The sequence below is a fragment of the Sarcophilus harrisii genome, chromosome 1, assembly GCF_902635505.1.
Source record: "Sarcophilus harrisii chromosome 1, mSarHar1.11, whole genome shotgun sequence".
Taxonomy (NCBI): domain Eukaryota; kingdom Metazoa; phylum Chordata; class Mammalia; order Dasyuromorphia; family Dasyuridae; genus Sarcophilus; species Sarcophilus harrisii.
The window spans coordinates 154,562,855-154,579,331 of record NC_045426.1 but is presented as its reverse complement, the minus strand read 5'-3'; the positions used below and the strand labels follow the sequence as shown (position 1 = coordinate 154,579,331).

Below are 16,477 nucleotides of genomic sequence, written 5' to 3'. Positions count from 1 at the left end.
TATCTAGTTTCCAGGATCAAGGAGATGGTCCCTACTCTGCACCTACTCAAGACCTCACCCTAAAGTTCTAGGTACCATAACTTAAGCAGGCCATTGCTGAGCTAGAGATAAGTTTAAAAGAGGATACATAGGATGGTAAAGGACTTGAGTCTAGGATATATGAGGATAGTATGAAGGAAGTAGTCATATTTATTAAGGGAAAAACAAGATTGAAGAAAGGGAGAAGAGAAGAGCACAGGGTAGCTACTTCATGCATTTAAAGAACTTTATGTGGAAGAGGGATTGTAGATGGGTAGATGTTACAAAAAGGCCAATTCGAACTCCTCTTCCTGTTATGATTCTTACAAGGTGCTAAGTCACTGGAATTGATAGGTACTCCAGGAGATTCACAAGTCAGAAACCCACAAACCCACTTTCTGGGAGGTGGAGTCATTTTATTCCAACTTCAACCTTTCTGTTGGCTGGAGGCTTGGATTTGGAAGAAGAGAGGCTGAAGCTGGCAGAGGCAAAAGGACTAGCAACAGAAGCTCTTGGAGATAGGCCTCAAAGAAAGCTACCTGGGATATTTGAAAGAGACAATAAAGGATCTGAACTTTTAACATTGTTACTCTGACTGAAAGGAAGGATGCCTCCAGAAGCTCCCCAAGAAACCTGCTCTCAAAGAACGATTATATTTTAGGAAAGAAGAACACTACATCTTCCCCCAAATTTGTTGATAGAAAATGGATTACTTCTTACTTAGCAGGCAATAACAAAAATTATTTGATTGCTACAAATGAAAAAATACAGCTTTCACAAAATAGCATGCTAAGACTCATATAGAAGACCCATTCATACTACTAATTTAAGTTAGTACTCAAGTATGAAACAGAACAGCATAGAAGGACTAAAGCTAAGATGTACAAAACAAGGGAATTTAGAGACTACTTTTATATACTTTATATATAGATACATAGGTATATCTATATATAGATACATCTATGTATGTATCTATATATATATACACACAAGAAAGTAATAAGTTTAGGGACATACAGAGTATACACATAGTGAGAAGCAATAGAGAACTGGCTTCATAACAAGGATATCCCCGTTTTAGGTCTCTCCTTTTGCCACATACTGGCTATGCAACTAGGGCCTAGTTAACAATCTCTCATTGCTCTCTAGGCAACAGTCTAAGACTAAAGAGGCCATATACCTCAATTTATACCTAGCCTTAATCACTAAATGGGTGTGGCCTCAGTTAAACTGAGAACCCTTGAGGACCTTAGCTTAAAAAGGCCATCAATCTCCCACTGCATCCAGGGCTATCCTAGTCATCCTGATCTATTTCTGGCCACAGGAACCTGATGGCTCTTGCTGGTGACCTTGCATTGCTTTCCTTCACTTATATTCAATTCATTTGCATGTCATGGCATCACTTCCCCAATGGCATGGTTCTCCTCCAGAATGAAGAACAAACAACAGTAACTTGCATAGGGAGTACCAATTTGAATTGACAAAGGGAGCTTCCACATTTGGAAGCACTCCATACCAATGAAATCACAAGTGGAGTCCTTATTCTTATACATACCTTACTATGACAAAAAAATGCAGGACTTGTTTTGCATTTTAAAAGCCATTTTGGGGATTAAACTACATAAATATTATAGCAAATGAAGATGAGGTAAATTGGTACTTAGTGCCAATTGAGTAATTGAAAAACTGAGTTTAAAAAATGTGCTGTACCAAACCCAATATGCATATAAGTTTTACCTAATAAATGTTTAGAATTAGTCTCCTCTTCAGTACCCGAATCATTTTCAAAGAGAACTGCACCCCCCCTCTCCCCACTTCTGCCTCTATCTCTTTATTCATGCCACTCCCAATGCTTAGAATTATCTTCCATTCATGCCATTGCTACTTACCAAATTTAATCATTTCTCAAAACTCAACACAAATGCAACCTCCTTTATAATCTTTCCTAATCATAGAAATTATGTTTCCTTCTGTGAAGACTGCGTTAGTACCCTGGATACTTTAGAATCAGCCGGAGTCAGGATAAGCACAAGTCCTCGATCTTTATTCTTGATCTTTAAAGGTAGGACTGAATTGGATGGAAGCAGAATGTCCACTACCTTCCTTCTTCATCTTCCATCCAGAAGTGACCCTGGCTAGTCTTACTCCACCCCCTAGTCCCTTCTACAATTCTCTGTGTTCACCAATTATTGAGCCAGCACAGAATAGTGGGAAGGGCCATTTTCCAAGCATATGCTTATACAGTATTGTCCAATGGTTAATTAGCCTTTAAGTGCTTGGTTGTCTGACCTTGGTGCATTGACTCAAGAGTTTCAGCCCTTTACATCCTTCCTCAAAATTTTTATTCCTCTCTTAAAGCTCATTTATCGCTTTGTCCCTTTGTTATATACCTATGTTCAATTTTGTATAATATTCACATATGGATGTCATAATCTCCCATTTAAGAATATAAACTCCAAGAAGGCAAGGTTCTCTTCTGGTTTTATCTTTGTATTTTCCAAATGCCTAATACAATGTTCTAAACATTGTAGATATTTGAGAAATATTTGCTAAATTAAATTAAGAATGAGGGATATACACTTATTAGAGGTATAACTATAAAGTCATATAACTGACTTTTAACAAATGACCATAATTTAGAAATCCTCTTTAAATTGTCACCCCAGGAAGTTATCTGCCTACTCAAATATATTTATCATTGCTCAAAACATCTTTGGAAGATCTTTTTTATAATAAGCTTCAAAGACCATATAGGATGTTATCATGAATACACAATAACAGCAAAGCTCTGAGGGTGGATTTGACTTTTAGTAAGAACCAAAAGTCCCTTAGAAACAAGTCTAGTAATCATTCTGGAGAGCAATTTGGAACGATGCCCAAAGGGCTATGAAACTGTATACTCCATCAGTGTCACTAACTGGGTCTGTATCCCACGGAAATCATAAAGGAGGGAGAAGGATTCACATGTGCAAAAATATTTGTAGCAATTCTTTTTGTGGTAGCTAATAATTGGAAAATGAGTATATGCCTATCAACTGGGGAATGGCTGAATAAGTTGTGGTATATGAAGGTAATGAAATATTATTATTCTATAAAAGACAATGAACAAGCTGATTTTAGAAAGGCCTGGAAAGATTTACATGAATTGATGCTGAGTGAAACAAGCAGAACCAGGAATACATTGTATAGAGTTTAACAGTAAGAATGTGCGATGATCAACTATAACAGACTTGGTTCTTCTCAGTGGTTCAGTGATGGAAGACAAACCCAATAATCTTTGGATAGAAAACACCATCTGTATCCAGAAAAGAATTATGGAGATTGAATGTATATAAACCCATGCTCTGTTCACTTTTTTCCCATTTTTTTCTCTCTTTTGTGGTTTTTCCCTTTTATTCTGATTTTTCTTTCCCAACATGATTCATAAAGAAATGTGCATTTAAAAAATTAATATAAATATATAACCATAAAAAAGTAAAACAATAAAGAAAAAATATTTTTTATAAAAGAAATGAGTCTAGTCAATCAGGTGGGTGTTAAACCTGGGTTTTACTAATCTTGTTTTGATAAAATATGACTAAAGGGTCTTAAGATTTTTTTCGTGTGTTTATCATTAGCTAGCTTTGAAGGCAATTTAAAAGAAGAGTCTGTTTTAAGAAACACAAAAATGCATTGTTATTTATAATCTCACCTCATATGCTTTTGAGTTGCAGAGCACTTTTTTTATATCAAAAGTGTTTTCAAAATAATTCAATTCTTTAAAAAGAAAATAAAAGTATGGAAAGGGGCACTTGCTATGCTTATTAAAAAAAAAAAAAATGGCCTAAGTAAAAATACAAAAAGGGTAAATAAATTTTCTATATTCTCCAATGAGAAAAAAGCAGAGTTCTGATATCCTGGCACTCCTCATTTAATATTCTATGATGAGTTTTGTAGGTTAAGTACTCAAACTTTAAAGTCCTTGAAAAATAGCATTACAAGGATACAAGGTATTATTATTATTTATGGAAAAAGGTTATAAAATATTATTGTATGCTTTAAAACATTATAAAGAACTATTTAAGTTGCTACAAATTCAAATATAGTCCAATATAGAGCTGCTGCTTCATTCATGCAATGACACAATTCAGGAGGTTCTACTTTTCTCTCAGATGACCTGCCTAAGTCTTATTTAAATCCTACTTTCACAAGAGATGACATTTTGACAGGGACTTCCTATAAGTAAATACTCTTTCATTTTATTTTAGGAAAATTTCCATTTGAGGAATAAAGTATTCATATGAAATGTAGTTGTAGAAAGTAAAATAGAGAACTTTGTTGGAAAAAAATCACATAAGTCACATCTATGAAGTTTCAGGAATCTGTAATGAACTTTAGGAAAAGGAGAGAAGAAAACAATAATATAAAAGTTAATCTGCATATTTAATTCCAAGATAATTCTTGTTGAAAAGAAATTTGAATGCCTAATTGTGATTCATTAATTCAATTAAAAGAGGATTTTATGTACAGTACCAAATGAAGGCAAGCATTACCTCTTTCCTTTAGAACTATTCATAAAGAAGTAGTTTTGACTAAATCTTGTGGTTTTCATCATATTCAGAATAAGTAGTTGGGAAGCTGAATAGGGCATAATAACATGTAGGATCATGTGAGAGTCATGTTTTAATATAACCTTTTAAAAAAATTCCTAAAAATAATTTAACATATATATTTTAAAAGCCAGAAATTTCAATCAGAATGAAACATAGGGGTTTCCTTTGTCTGTTTAAAATCAAACGAAAGTTTCTAGTTGACACCACCACTAATATAGGAATCAATTTTTAAATTCTGCCTTGGGCATGGTAATGCCTCATTCTAGCTATGCAGTCCAGTGTTTTAATCACTTAGTAAGAGGAAGATTTTGTTGAAAGAAAAAAGGGCAAAATGTATTCTTTGGATAATTTTCATCAAGAAAGCAATGGGGAACATTCAAAAAATTAACCAAAAACAAAAAGCTCTTCTGTCAGATAAAAGTACAACTAAAGTGACTTCAATTTTATAAAGTACTAATATTATTTCAAAATGCTTGTCCCTCTCAAAGACAAAATTCAGAGGGCCCTTCATTCTCTCCATTAAGAATCTGGACAACTTCAACTAAGCTCAAAAAAAGGAACACATAGGTAATACCAAGAACCTAGAAAAGAGAATGTAGAAATAAAACTTCAATATTCTGAGCTATTGCAGAGGTACTAAGATCTAGTAGATTGAGCACGGGCCTGGGAGTCAGACAAGTACTAATCACAGCTTCCAGAAATGACTGGCGGCATAGCTTTGGTGCCTACACTCCCTGGTCTATAAAATGGGGTAATTTAATAGCAACCTGCCTACACAATGCTCCTTTGATGTGAACTAGTTAATGATTTCACAGGGCAAAGAATAATGCTCCAGAAATATTAAGTATGATCCTTCGATTTTAAAAAGAAAAGAAAAAAAAAAACTTCAATTTAAAAAGGAAAGGAAAAAGAAAAACTCCAAATCCACAAAATAAAAAAAAAATCTTTTTTTTTTTTTTTTTTGCTTTTATTCCTTATGCCCGTTCCTGCCCTCCAATTAATTTCAGACTCTTATCACTTTCAGGCTAGTTGACATGTTTTGATGTTAAAGTCGCCCACAAAAGCTGTTTAAAAAAGATGGTGAAACTGATCAGACATGAAAGAGGACACGTCCATGTCCCGCTGGGGCAAAGACCAGGAATCGGAAGGAAGAGAAACGTGGCACTGGCGCTAGGGACCCGCCAATGGATTAAAGTGGTTCTAATCTTCAAACATCACCGGGGCAAGTGGGCAGAGAGAGAAGATGCCGGGTTCGGTTCCAGCCCGGCTGCCAGCTTCGCTAGCCCTCCGGGACCCCTAGGCCCTCATCCAGGCAGACTCCCTCTCCCCCCCCCTCCCCCAGGGCCCCCAGCTCACGCAGCCGAGGCCCCACGTGCAAAAGTTGTTTGGGGCGTCGGGGTCAACCGCCCGGAGGCGGGGCTCGGCCGCAGCCCCGCGGTCCCCGCGGCTTCCGCGCCGCCCCCTCCTCCCACAGCCGCGGGCCCGGCGGGCCGTCCCAGCCACCGTCCGTTAGCAGCGGCCGCCCAGGTCCGGCCCAAGCCCACAGCTCAGTAGCCGCCCCTTACCTGACCCTTCGGGCCCCGGAGATGCTAGGGCGTTCTCGTGGACGCCCCCAGCCCTCGCCTCCGCCGGAGACTGGGCCGGGGGCCGAGGAGCGGGAGCGGGCTAAGGCGCTGGCTCGGGTCCTACGCGACTCCGGCCGTGGCGGTGCCGGTTCGGAGAGACGGGAAGCGACAGGAGTCAAACCCAGCGGAAAGCGCTCGGGCTGAGGCGTGTCGGCCTCGGATCCAGAAGGAGCGAGCTAGGGAGCGAACGCAGCAGGCGTGCAAGCCCCTAGCTGCGAAGGCGCTGCCGGAGGCCGCCGCCACTGCCACGCCCACCCCACCTCACCCGCCCAGCGCAGCCTGCTCTGCACCCCGCGGGGGCGGTGCCGCCTGAGCTCGGCTGGGAAACTAGGCGAGGGGCATGTTTCAGGCAGACCCCGGGAAACTGGGGGGTTTGTTTGTAGTTGTGGTCGTTGGGTTAGCGCTTATCTGGCTCTGTTACCGGATACAACTATGCCTACGCCGAGGGCTCGATCCAGCCCAGAACTTGTTGGGCTCGTTAGTTTTTAAAAGATCAAAGGACAAATTCTGCGCGCAAAAGAAATAGCCGATGCTTTGTGTTCTGGTATCTCTTTAGTCCTCTACTTGCCACTTTCTCCCTTGCTCAGTGTCCTGTTTATAACCAGGATCACTCATTCATCCCCATGCCGGTGATTCAAGATTAAACTTTGTACAGTTACCATATCGCCTTTCTATAATCATCTCTCCCCGCACCACAAAGATCAATGCTAGGGCCACCACTTCTAGCCTTTCCTGTGTTATAACCTCCTAGCTGGTCTAATGCTTCTCACTCCACTGATAAAATGATATTTTTAAAGTTCAGGTTTATTACTATGCCATATCCCTACTCAAGAAACTCCAAAGACCTCTAAAATCAAATATAAAGGTCTAATTGTCGTTTTATAGAATCATATAGGAAAAAGCATCTCACAAACACCCTCCCAGCTCCTTTCATCTCACTAGGCTCTAGCCAGCCCCGCAGCCATTCTTTAGAAAAGCAAATCAGATGAGATATAACCTGGCAACTACCTCTTCGGGTGATGGAGACCTGACTCTTCAGTTAATACAGCTACCCATACTTAAAAGCCTAGAAAAGGAAGAAATATTTAAACCCTTGACATTTTCAAAGGTCTCAGCATGCCCCAAATGCCTTCCCTCACCTCGGTTGCTTAGAATCTCTAGTTTCCTTTAAGACTCAACTTAAAAATCACCTACCAAAAAAAAAAAAAATAATAACTTTCTTGATATCTCCAGCGGCTACCAAAATAATTTTGTAATTATTTTGTAATCTACTTGCACATCTTGTTTCCCCCGATAAAATGTAAACTCCCAGGGAGCCGGAAGCATTTTATACTTGTTTTTGCATTCCAGCACAAGATCTGACTCCAATTAGATTATTAATAACTTGAATTTTCTTTATAAGTAAACAATAAAAGCTTGTTGATTGATTGATTACCTGGTTCCAGCCCCTCTCTAAGTCTCTTAAGATCCTTTCTCCAAAAGGTACTTTAGTTCTTGTAAGGTAGCAAAATGCATATAAAACTAAGGGCTGTATATTTTGCTTTAGTAGCAATTCCCATATTCCTGTGTATGAGTAACATTTGTGTTCAGAGCATTACATGATCACAGTTTCAGTGCTTAAAGTCTTTGTCTTCCTTGAACTCTTGCTAGCATTTGTCTATGGAAACCACCACATCATACTGGACACTGTCTTCTCTCTTTTGTAGATGTTCCCTGTCCTATTCATTTTTTTCTACCTTTATTATTGCCCCTTCTTTGCCTTCTCCATTAGATCCACATTCTCTTCCCAGTTCCTCAATGCACTGTTTGGAAACTGACCTGGGTGTGCTAAAGGAAGAACTGGATTGAGGTCCTAGTTTGCCTGGGTATAGTATATATACATGAAAGGCAGCTGTTTTAGTCTATTAATCAGATTTGGTTTCATGCCTCTTACATTGGACATTTTTGGAGCTATTTTGAAGCTATTTTGCTATGTTGGAGGATGGAACACAACTCCTCCCAAAGTTTTCCTTTATAGAAGGCAGGAATCGGACTTTCAATTCACTCCCCTTCCAATTTTGTCTATACTTGGTTTCAACTACTTGTGTCCCCTAACCCTCACTTTAACCCTCCCCTTCCAGTTTCCTTTTGTGTGTTGACTTCCCTCATTAGATTATAAATTCCTTTAGGACAAGAGCTGTCTTTTGCTTATGTACCAATAGGAGTTTAAATGGTTGCTGCAAGTATAGAGAGGTTCCTCTTGTGGCCTGCCCATTACATAGCCTAATGGAATTCAAAATAATACTCTCTAGTCTCTTCTTTCCCCACTCTTCTTCAGAAGTATACTTTAACTCCTTAAAGGGAAGCAGAAAGTTGGAGCCTGAAGCTCCTCTGCTTTCCTCAGAGAGAGGGGGTATTGGCCAGAAGTATAGCTATCTGATCCCTTAAATATTATTTTCTAAAGGATATGATCAAGTTCCCATCTAACTTCTGATCACTTTGCCATTTAAAGGAAAAGGATGACCCCAAATTCTACATCTAAGACTTAGTTCTTTTACTATTAAATACCTGTTCCACATGAATACACATAGTAAATAGCAAAGAAACCCATTTATCAAAATCATAGCAAATAGAAATCAGAGAAGGTATCCATAGGAGAATATATACCAGACAATACATGGGAACAAGATAATTTGAAAATTTGAAACTCACCCAAGGGAGATTTCCCAAAGTTTCTAGATTAGCAAAATGGAAATAGGTATATATAGCCACTACCTATTCCTATCATGACCTCCCAGAGTCTTTCCCTTTAACAACCTGAAAGGGAATTGGCCTTTTCCATCTTTTCTCAAAGCTGGAAGCCAGGAATGCTCTTAAGTAATTTGAAACTTGAAGAAGACTTGAAGCTTGACTAATCTCAAAGGTTAGTGGCTCTGAAGAAACCCAAAAATGAATTTCTTCCTGGAGAAACTCCAAAAGGGGGAGAGCTAAGAAGTACTCATCTCTCACCAACTTCCCCATCCACTTTGGGTAGGGCATAGGCTTCCTATCTACCAACTGTAGGAGAATCCCTTTCTGACTGGCTTTGGGACAGGGGATACACTTATTTGTATTCCTAGTACTTAACACAATGCCTGACACACAGGAGGCATTTACCAAATGTTTATTGAATTGAATTGAGTTATGGCACAGAGCATGGTGAATTGTGAGTGACACTTTCATAATAGTGATTCCAGTACTACTGTAGAAGTAGTTCCCTTTCCCTCTGCAACTCTGGACTTGGAAGAGCATTTGGTACTCTAGGTATTTATCTCTAAGCCAGGAGATCTTAGCCTTTTTTGTATCATGAATAATAATCCTATAGACTCCTCAGACTAATGTTTTAAAGATATAATTAAAGGAAATGCTAGGCTTCGGAGACTTTTTTTTCTCCCATCCAATTTCAATGATACTCTGAAATTATCCATTGGTCCCTCTGGGTTCTATGGACCTCTAGTTAAAACCCCCCTTTTTCAGCTATAAAATCCCAAAATAATCCAGAAAAGGGCATATCACTTGCTACCTGGATTCCCCGGTGATAATTATCACTTTCATGACTCTTTTTCTGGTATCGAGAGATTCTGGTACTTCTGGGGAAACTTCATTTAACTTTCAGAATTCAGTCATGTTTGTAACTCCATAGGACTGGGCATACTAATTATGGGTTAAATTTGGGGGCCAGATAGTTTTTTTAAATTCTCCCATTTATGGAAAACTGCCAAATTTTGAAAATAAATTTTGGAAGAGGTCATCAAAGGGGAGAGGATGCTGGCACCCAAAACTGGAAACAAGATAAGAAACCACAAATGAATATCCTGTCCACTCAAAAAGGAAAATCAATGAAGTCTCATATCTGAGAATTCAGTGAAGCATCCAAATAAATAAAAAGACAAGACTGAGGGAATGGTTGGACTGGTTCTCAGTAGTACTCTGCTCTCTAAGAGAAGTATAGCAAGAGTAAGGAATAGAATACCATAATTGTCCTGGAAGTAATTCCCCAGCAACTTTCCTAGGGAGATATCATTTTATCAGGTTATTGGCATGTATCTGCATATGCACCATTTCTCATCCATTTCAAAAAATTAAAGTGAAGCAGTATAGTAAAATTGAAAGGGTTATATTTCTTAAGTCAGAGGACCTGAGTTCAAATCCTATCCTAGATACTTATTACCTATTTAAATATGGGCAAGTCAAATCAGGCTCCCTGGACTTTACTTTCTTCATCCATATAATAAAGAGATTAGACTATATATCTTCTTTTTTTTTTTTTTTCCTTTGGTGCACACATTTTACTATACTCTAAGCTTGTTTTTTTTTTGTTTTTTTTTTAGCCAAGAGCATGTTTATTTTTTTTTTATTTTTTTTTTATAGTAACTTTTTATTGACAGAATCCATGCCTGGGTAATTTTTTTTTTTACAACATTATCCCTTGCACTCACTTCTGTTCCGATTTTTCCCTCCCACCCTCCACCCCCTCCCCTAGATGGCAAGCAGTCCTATATATATTGAATATGTCCTAGTATGTCCTAGATACAATATATGTGTGCAGATCCAAACAGTTTTCTTGTTGCACAGGGAGAATTGGATTCAGAAGGTAGAAGTAACCCGGGAAGAAAAACAAAAATGCAAACAGTTTACATTCATTTCCCAGTGTGTTTTTTTTTCTTTGGGTGTAGCTGCTTCTATCCATCATTGATCAATTGAAACTGAATTAGGTCTCTTTGTCAAAGAAATCTGCTTCCATCAAATTACATCTTCATACAGTATCATTGCTTGACGTATATAATGATCTCTTGGTTCTGCTCATTTCACTTAGCATCAGTTCATGTAATTCTCTCCAAGCTTCTCTGTATTCATCTTGCTGGTCATTTCTTACAGAACAATAATATTCCATAACATTCATATACCACAATTTACCCAACCATTCTCCAATTGATGGGCAGCCACTCAGTTTACAGCTTCTAGCCACTACAAACAGGGCCGCCACAAACATTTTGGCACATACAGGTCCCTTTCCCTTCTTTAGTATCTCCTTGGGGTATAAGCCCAGTAGAAACACTGCTGGGTCAAAGGGTATGCACAGTTTGATAACTTTTTGGGCATAATTCCAGATTGCTCTCCAGAATGGTTGGATTCGTTCACAGCTCCACCAACAATGTATCAGTGTCCCAGTTTTCCCACATCCCCTCCAACACTCATCATTATTTTTTCCTGTCATCTTAGCCAATCTGACAGGTGTGTAGTGGTATCTCAGAGTTGTCTTAATTTGCATTTCTCTGATTAATAATGATTTGGAACACTCTTTCATATGAGTGGTAATGATTTTAATTTCATCATCTGAAAATTGTCTGTTCATATCCTTTGACCATTTATCAATTGGAGAATGGCTTGGTTTCTTATAAATTAGAGTCAGCTCTCTATATATTTTGGAAATGAGGCCTTTATCAGAACCTTTAACTGTGAAGATGTTTTCCCAGTTTGTTGCTTCCCTTCTAATCTTGTTTACATTAGTTTTGTTTGTACAGAAGCTTTTTAATTTGATGTAATCAAAATTTTCTATTTTGTGATCAATAATGGTCTCTAGTTCATCTTTAGTCACAAATTTCTTCCTCTTCCACAAGTCTGAGAGATAAACTATCCTATGTTCCTCCAATTTGTTTATAATCTCGTTCTTTATGTCTAAATCATGGACCCATTTTGATCTTATCTTGGTATACGGTGTTAAGTGTGGGTGACTATATATCTTCTGAAGTCCTCTCCAGCTATAGATCTGTGATTTTCACACTTATAATGCTGTCCTATTAAGCTGCAAGTTCTATGAGGACAGAAAGATATTTCGAATTTAGCTTTGTACATGCTCCAGCACCTAGGACAGTGTTCAGTGCATAGGGTCCTCAATAATGTAATTAAATAACATAATTTAAATCATTAAATCAACTTAAATCTGTATTATATAGGTCATAATGCTCCTCACTTCATGGTTTTGTTTTTAAAAAAAGTAAACATTTCAGAAGCCTAGAATAACTAGGTCAATGGTCTTTCGCTGTGAATGTTCCTGGTTTGAAAGAGATTATATTTCCTTTCTCTTTTCCAAACTGTTATCAGTATCATTCAACTAGACTTTTGCCCTACTTTCAGAATTAAAATCAGTTTATACTGGGAAAAGTTATTTAGTGGAAACCAAGGAACAGAGAGGAAATGGGGAATCTCATGACCAATATACTGTCTTTCCAAAACAATCCAAACAAAGAAGCATTGAAGGTAATTTGAGAATGACATTTCTCAGGCCCATAGTGTCTGGCAACATAATAGCCTGAAGCAGCTAGTCCCTTACTTGTTTCTCTTTCTCTCCCTCTTTCCCTCCCTCTCCTGTTTCCATCTCTGTTTCTCTGTCTTTCTGTCTCTGTCTCTCAAAAATGAAAATGTATTTGTAAGTGGTTAAACATAGATTTACTTAATATTTTCAAGTTTGCTGTCCAAGGTATCTTAGAAACTGACTATGATAGGGAAATCTTCCAAAAATCAGCTTTCACCTTGATGCATATCATTTCTTTTCTTTTCTTTTTTTATTTAATAGCCTTTTATTTACAGGTTATATGCATGGCTAACTTTATAGCATTAACAATTGCCAAACCTCTTGTTCCAATTTTTCACCTCTTACCCCCCCCACCCCCTCCCCCAGATGGCAGGATGACCAGTAGATGTTAAATATATTAAAATATAACTTAGATACACAATAAGTATACATGACCAAAACATTATTTTGCTGTACAAAAAGAATCAGACTCTGAAATATTGTACAATTAGCTTGTGAAGGAAATCAAAAATGCAGGTGTGCATAAATATAGGGATTGGGAATTCAATGTAATGGTTTTTAGTCATCTACCAGAGTTCTTTCTCTGGGTGTAGCTGGTTCAGTTTATTACTGCCCATTTCCAATGGGAAATGATTTGGTTGAGCTCATTGCTGAGGATGGCCAGGTCCATCAGAACTGGTCATCATATAGTATTGTTGTTGAAGTATATAATGATCTCCTGGTCCTGCTCATTTCACTCAGCATCAGTTCGTGTAAGTCTCTCCAGGCCTTTCTGAAATCATCCTGTTGGTCATTTCTTTACAGAACAATAATATTCCATAATATTCATATACCACAATTTATTCAGCCATTCTCCAACTGATGGGCATCCATTCAGTTTCCAGTTTCTAGCCACTACAAAGAGGGCTGCCACAAACATTCGTGCACATACAGGTCCCTTTCCCTTCTTTATAATCTCTTTGGGATATAATCCCAGTAGTAACACTGCTGGATCAAAGGGTATGCACAGTTTGATAACTTTTTGAGCATAGTTCCAAACTACTCTCCAGAATGGTTGGATTCGTTCACAACTCCAACCAACAATGCATCAATGTCCCAGTTTTCCCACATCCCCTCCAACAATCATCATTATTTTTTCCTGTCATCTTAGCCAATCTGACAGGTGTGTAGTGATATCTTAGAGTTGTCTTAATTGATGCATATCATTTCATAAATTTCTGTATTTCAATCTCTTTTCTGTCATTTAAGTTGTTGAAAGCAAAAATCATTAGGATCCAGTCTGACATTCAAATAATATATCACTTTTAAATGAAACAGTTTATTTGTTATTCTGCTACTTGGAGAAGTTCAATTTTGATTATTCTGAAGGAAAAAAAAACTAATTTGAAACTAATTTTACATAATATTCTATAGATAAGAAATTTAGAGAGTTTTTTCAGGTAAAGGATTTTAGAAATATTGATCTTGTGAAGTTGAAAGATGTTTCAAATTGTAGATTTTGTTATTCAATAGCAGTTTAGAGTACTGAGAAGAGAAATTGATTGGAAGTGAAGAAGTTAAGCTTTTTACAAAATATCATTTGTCCCACCAGCTTGCTGGGTTATTTCAGTAAAGCATTTAATCTCTCTGGGCCTTAACTTTTTAATACATAAAATGCTTTGTGAAATTTCAGTGTTAGAAAGAACTTTGAACAGTATTTTGTCCCATCTTCCTTCTCTGTTTTGTTCTAATATCTTTGATAATGTTCTGTGATTCTGTCATCCAGTGTATTAATTGCACCTTCCTTCATATCTGTGTGACCTTCAAATTTGATAAACGTCTTCTGTAATCTTCAAAACCATCATCAATGTGACAGATAGATAGCACCTTGGATAGAGCACCAGCCTTGGAATCCAAAGAACTTAAGTTCAAATCCAGTCTCAAACACTTACTAGGACATGGGGCAAATGTTGTATGGTAATACCAGATTATCTCCAAAAATTACCCCCCAAAAACAAACACAAAATTATCCCCAATGTTGAACAGGATAATGCCAAATTCCAAATTGCCAATTAGTCTTTATGAGATTTATAAGTCTTCTGGCCATAAGAATGCTATTTGTTGTGACCGCCACAGCAAAAATGGGCTAGTGGTGATTGAAAATAAGGAGGTAGAGTTGTTGATAATTCAACAGAGCCATTTATTGAGAGAAATCATGCTGCTTATATATCTTAACATCATATGTTATTATGAAAGGCATTGTTCTGTGACCAACCCTGGTTTCTATTTTCCATGATCTAATTCTTTGAAGCATGTTGTTAGTTTCTAGGGACTCAATCTTGTGTAAAGTTCACAATGCCCCAGTAATTGTACCAGGACCTTATGTTTTCTCATGTTTTTAAGCTTAAATGCACTCTTGATTAATCTTAGGACGAGAGGAATATCCTAGTTACCAAAATTTCTCACTTCCTGGGAGTTCTTTATAGCTATTTGCTATGGTATTGTCACATTATGAACTTTTACCCAATCTATTAGCATTCCATTAAATGTTTTCTTTTTTTTTGGGGGGGGGGAGAATCTTGCCATCTCCTCTTGTATTTTTTCTGACTATGTTTCTCTTTATATTTTTGCTTTATGTTTCTGTTTTGGGCCATCTAGATTAATGAAACTGGGGAAATAATACCAGATAAGAGAAATTGATAGAAATGACTAATTTTAAGTTACCAATAACTAATCTAGGAAGGTCATGTGATATAGTAGATAAAGGTCCTTTTGGAGCTAGAGAGACCTGAGTTCAAGTAGTGGATCTGACACACACTGACTATTAATATAGGCAAACCTCTCAAAGTCTTAGTGCCAATCTCTAAAGTCTCTAAAATTACAAATTCCAGATGCATTATTGATTTACTTCAGCAGAAGTTATTTCTTCATCAGGAGTTCTCCATACCAGTGTTGCAAACCAAGAAAATGTTAACTTGCAAAATGATTGAGAAATAAGTATAAGGAATATGGATATTATACATAATCTCCCATTTTGAATACCTGGATATGTATAACAGAAAGATCCTAGTGAACACCATTGATTTAATTTGTTATTCTGCTTATGATATTAAAATCATTAGGAAATTCATATACATCATGGATGATAAACATGGTTTCTTCCTACTTCTGCACACCTCAAATCTAACTTACCATCTTTGGTAAGCTTTGTATGTCCTTCTGTATTGATAATACCATACAGATTTTCCTAAATAAGGAGATAGAAATAAATAATTTGCCTGGGGCCATGAATAAATCCTAGGTGCATGCAAATATGCCAACAATTGGTTCCTTGATGGAGATTGTTAAAAAGAAGTTCCAAAATAGATAACAAAAGTAACAAAAAAGTAAAGTTAGGGCTGGGGAAGAATAGTAGGACAATGGGAGAAAGGGATGGAGATGGAAGGATCACTGAGAAAAGTATTTTTAATGATTTTTTCAACTTCATATAGTTTTTTATGAATTCAATGATAATAGTGCATATTTATTTAGCATTTATATACATATAGGCTGAAATTAATTTGAATAAAAATTGAGCAATTAATACATCTTTGCCAGATCTGAAAATTCTATGGGTATATGGTTATATTCTATGGGTACCTACCTTTTAGATGACTTACAATTCTTAAAGATCATTCTGTTATAACTAAAATATTGGTAGTTTGTCATTTAGTATACAAAAGTTGAGCCCCTCCAAAGTCTATGTAGTTGTTTACTGCACATTTTTTTTTCATGAAATGATTGAAATACACTTAGGAAATCACTATCTCATGCATTAGGGAATTCTGAATCTTCATTTATCAATGACATTGCTAGATGGAGTTCTGTGAATTCGGTAGAAAGGACCCAGGAACAGTTCATGAGGCATGGATTAGGTTATCAGATAAATG

The 16,477-nt window shown here is 37.2% G+C and overlaps 1 protein-coding gene across 1 annotated transcript in view; it reads right to left on the bottom strand.

Moving 5' to 3' along the window:
- The window catches only part of RNF180 (ring finger protein 180), a 151,668-nt gene extending 145,183 nt beyond the window's left edge, over positions 1-6,485 (bottom strand). Inside the window, 1 exon segment of the mRNA XM_031937404.1 lies at positions 6,176-6,485. The gene's annotated coding sequence lies outside the window, so the exon portion shown is untranslated.
- Between the last annotated feature and the right edge of the window lie 9,992 nt (positions 6,486-16,477).